The sequence below is a fragment of the Prionailurus viverrinus genome, chromosome B1 (genome assembly GCF_022837055.1).
Source record: "Prionailurus viverrinus isolate Anna chromosome B1, UM_Priviv_1.0, whole genome shotgun sequence".
Lineage (NCBI taxonomy): Eukaryota > Metazoa > Chordata > Mammalia > Carnivora > Felidae > Prionailurus > Prionailurus viverrinus.
The window spans coordinates 179,159,977-179,164,732 of NC_062564.1; the positions used below are offsets into that span (position 1 = coordinate 179,159,977).

The 4,756-nt window shown below is 36.0% G+C and overlaps 1 pseudogene; it reads right to left on the reverse strand.

Annotated features, from left to right (window-relative positions):
• Positions 1-992: 992 nt before the first annotated feature.
• Positions 993-1,076, reverse strand: LOC125165117 (uncharacterized; annotated as a pseudogene).
• Between the last annotated feature and the right edge of the window lie 3,680 nt (positions 1,077-4,756).

The window sequence follows — 4,756 nt, forward strand, 5'->3', positions numbered from 1 at the left end:
ATAAACAAAATTGATAACCCCTAGCCAGACCCCTCAAAAGAAAAGATAGAGAACTCAAATAGATAAAATAATGAACAGAAGAGGAGAGATCACAAAAACCATGAGATAGGAATAAACCTAACCAAAGAGGTAAAAGATCCATACTCTGAAAACTGTCCAAAGCTTATGAAAGAACATGAAGATGGCACAAAGAAATGGAGAAGCATTTATGCTCATGGATTAGAAGAACACTGTTAAAATGACCATACTACTCAAAGCAATCTACACATTCAGTGCAGTCCCTATCCAAATAACACCAGTATTCTTCACAGAGCTAGAACCAACAATCCTAAAATTTGTATGGACCCAGAAAAGATCCAAATAGCCAAGGTAATGTTGAAAAAGAAAATCAAATCTGGGGGTGTCACAATTCAGGACTCAAGCTATATTACAAAGTTGTACTCATCAAGACAGTATGGTCCTGGCACAAAAACAGACATATAGATCTGTGGAACAGAATAGAGAACCCAGAAATGTACCCACAAATGTATGGCCAACAAATCTTTGACAAAGAAGGAAACAATACCCAATGGAAAAAAGAAAGTCTCTTCAGCAAATGGTGCTGGGAAAAATGGACACAACTTGCAGAAGAATGAACCTGGACAACTTTCTTACACCGTACACAAAAATAAACCCAAAATAGATGAAAGACCTAAATGTGAGACAAGAAACCGTCAAACTCCTAGAGGGGAAAACAGGTAGCAACATTTTTGACCTCTGTCACAGAAACTTCTTACTAGACGTATCTCCAGAGACAAGGGAAACAAAAACAAAAATGAATTATTGGGACCTTATCAAGATAAAAAGCTTCTGCACAGCAAAAGAAACAATCAACAAAACTAAAAGGCAACTGAAGGGATGGGAGAAGATGTTTTCAAATGACATATCTGATAAAGGGTTAGTGTCTAAAATCTATAAAGAAGTTACCAAACTCAACACCCAAAAAACAAATAACCCAGTTAATAAATGGTTAAAAGACATGAATAGACACGTTTCTAGTAACAAACTATAGAAATGACCCCTGAAAGTATAGTCTTTGACACTTTTCTACAGAATACATCCAGATGGCTAACAGACACATGAAAATTTGTTCACCATCATTCATCATCAGGGATATACAAATTAATACTACAATGACATACCTTCTACCTCACACCTGTCAGAAAGGCTAAAATGAACAATACAGGAAACAACAGATGTTGGTGCAGATATGAAGAAAGGGGAACAGTGATGCACTGTTGGTGGGAATGCAAACTGGTGCAGCCACTCTAGAAAACAGTATGGAGGTTCCTCAAAAAATTAAAAATAGAATTACCCTACACCTCAGCAATTGCATTGCTAGGTTTTTTTCAAAGGGTACAAAAATGCAGATTCAGAGGGTCACATGCACTGCACTCTTGTGTAAAGGAAGAAATCTAAGATTGATGATATTCCAGCAGCAGCTAAATGTCAAACATAGTTCCCAAACATGAAAGCAGGATTTACCTATTTTAACAATTGGTTTGCTCTGTGTGTCTTGAAAGTACATACATTCTATTCATATTTGAGATAGCTGGGACTAAAATAAAAGTTAAAATGGATACTAAAATGTGTTAATAGAAGTAACAACAGCAATCCAGCAGTTTACAGTAGTAACTGTCAAAATAATAATAATAATAATAATAATAAGGGCAAGTCTATCATTACAGGCCAGGGTTTAACACATAGTTTTTTTAGTGTTTTCTAAATGTAAATTTGCAGATCTCACACCGTAGACCTTTCTCAAGATTACAATTTCATAAGGAAATTATTCTGGTGAAATAATAACTATTATAATAATTAATTGATTGCTTAATATGAGCAAGAGACCCAGTTAAATATAAATGTATCATTATTTCACTTACTTCTCACAATAATCTTGTAAGATAAGAGGCTTACTTTCCTTATTTTAGAGGATAAAAAAGGTAAAATTTAGAAAGAATGAGTTTTGGCAAAATCAGAGAGAAATTGTGGAGCAGGAGTCAGAGCCCAAGTCTGAAGAACCAAAGGCCCTAGATTTCACTATCTTCAGATTTTTGTTTTATAAAAGACAGGATTTCTCATGTTCTCATCAGATATACCCAAGACTTCTTAGTTTCTAGGAAAAAAAGACAGATTACCGGCAGGTCTGTCTTCACGTCTACTTATCTCTTTTTCTCCAACAACTGTGACTGATTACCCAAAGCTTGCTGATGCATAATATCCTTTCCAACAAAGTGTTTCTCCCATATTTGGAAGTAATATTTCAAATACAAACACAGATGGTTCAATTTATTAAGTGCTAGCTATTTGGCATGTGTGTAGATTGTAATTTTATCATTTAAGTAGGTGAGTATCAGTACCCTTTTTCGATAGAAAAGTGAAAAAACAAGACTCATTTGTATTCTGCTGCCCAAGATTACATAGCCTCATTCAACATTATTTAAAAATAGTCTTGAAGGTCCATCTAGCTCTGGGCTAGTTTGTAAAATTTCATTTTCTGCACAAGAGGCCTTGTTTCCTGTTCCCTTGGAAGGATGTAGGCAGTCTATAGGCTTTTCCTCTTTCCGCTCAGCCGTGTTTCTTCTCTTTCACTAATAGTCCTCAAATATTTCACACACAGGGGGACCTGGTGGCTCAGTCGGTTAAGCATCTGACTGGGTCATGATCTCACAGTTCGTGAGTTTGAGCCCCACATCTTTCTCCGTGCTGACAGTGTGGAGCCAGCTTGGGATTCTCTCTCTCCTCTCTCTGCCCTGTTGTGTCTCCCTCTCAAAATGAATAAATAAACTTAAAAAAATTCACACTTAGGCAAAATTGAAATATGCAAGATGTTTTTCTTCATATAAAAAAAACATTTAGTTGGAAAAAAATACATATAGTTGTAGTTGAAGAGTATGTGGACCTAGAAATCCAACCTGGTTCAGGAAAGAAAAGTAATGGTGAATTTCTCTGAGGACTCGTCTCACAACCATCCTGTATTCTTCTTTGGGGATACACAGCAGCAGAAGCACTGTTGTGCTTTACTTTGCTTTTTAAACAATTTCAAATGCATTGAAATTGAAAACGATAAATTTAAACTCACATAACAACAAGTAGGGTTGTTTCATATCATTGAGTTTTAATGGTATTAAAATAACTGTTTAGGTTGACAATGCCCTTGACAAAGTACAAGAGTAATTTTGACATAAGGACACATTGATAATGACTCATTCTATCAGTTAAGTCTATAATTTCTCTTGATCACCAATGGGCAGTTCATTAAATTAAATGATGCTGTAGAAAAATGAAGCTGTTGATAAGATGAAATGTTCTAAAACAGCATCTTGGTCTAATATTTTCAGTGCAAAGTTCTTATTTTTGTGTATAAATAACCCAAGAACTCCAAGAGGGGGAATATAATCTTTACCTCCATTATTTGGATACTGATTTTATATAAGACTCATTATATAAATCATTGTTTCACTATATGCTAACTAACTTGGATGTAAATTTAAAAAAATAAAAATAAGAATCATGATATAGAGGTTTAAATTAAAAAAAAGAAAAAAAAGATTCATTCAGCAATTGAAATTTAATTTTTCATGTGTATATTGAGTGATATTGCTAAAGGAATGTTTATTTTCTGTGTAAATTAAATACCTGCCTATCCAAATTAGCTTTTTTTTTTTAATTTTGGCCAGGAGTTTAATCCAATATACTCCTTCCTATTAAACAAAGTGTGAGGGCAACTCACTCTTTTTTTTTCCTTGTTTCTTTTTATTTTCATTATATTAGACAACACAAAAATATTTTACAAAAACTTGTGTCATTTGGTACTTGGAAGTGCTTTCTCTCTACTTCTCGTGGATGTGCTGTAAATGTCTCTTGATGAAAGAAATGTTCTCTATTTCTGTGCCATTAAATTTGGTCACCACTAGTCACCATGTGGCTTTTCAGCACCTAAAAGATAGCGAGTACAACTAAGGGAAAAATAGTCACATGTGGCTAGTGGCTACTGTATTAGAAAATACAGGTATGGGTGGCTCAGTATGTTAAGCATCCAACTTTGGCTCAGGTCATGATCGCTCAGTCAGTGAGTTTGGGACCACATCCGGGTCTGTGCTGAAGGCTTGGGGCCTGGATCCTGCTTGGGATTCTGTGTTTCCTCTCTCTCTCTGCCCCTCTCCTGCATGCACTCTGTCTCTCTCTCAAAAATAAATAAACATTAAAAAAAAGAAAGAAAATGCAGATATGGACTACAATAAATATACTTTTGACATATATACATATGCTTTATTTACTTCCTTTATGCCCTGAATTATATGTACATGTATATGTACATACATGTTTTTTTTTTAATTTTTTTTTCAACGTTTATTTATTTTTGGGACAGAGAGAGACAGAGCATGAACGGGCGAGGGGCAGAGAGAGAGGGAGACACAGAATCGGAAACAGGCTCCAGGCTCTGAGCCATCAGCCCAGAGCCCGACGCGGGGCTCGAACTCACGGACCACGAGATCGTGACCTGGCTGAAGTCGGACGCTTAACCGACTGCGCCACTCAGGCGCCCCTGTACATACATGTTTGAGTGTGTGTATACATACGTGTGTGTGTGTGTGTGTGTGTGTGTGTGTAACCTTGTTTTTTGACTGCTTTCTCTCCATCCTCCAGTATGTCCAGCAATGACTCCAAACTCCTGGTACTGAAATTTACATACCCTATTATACCAGAGTGGATC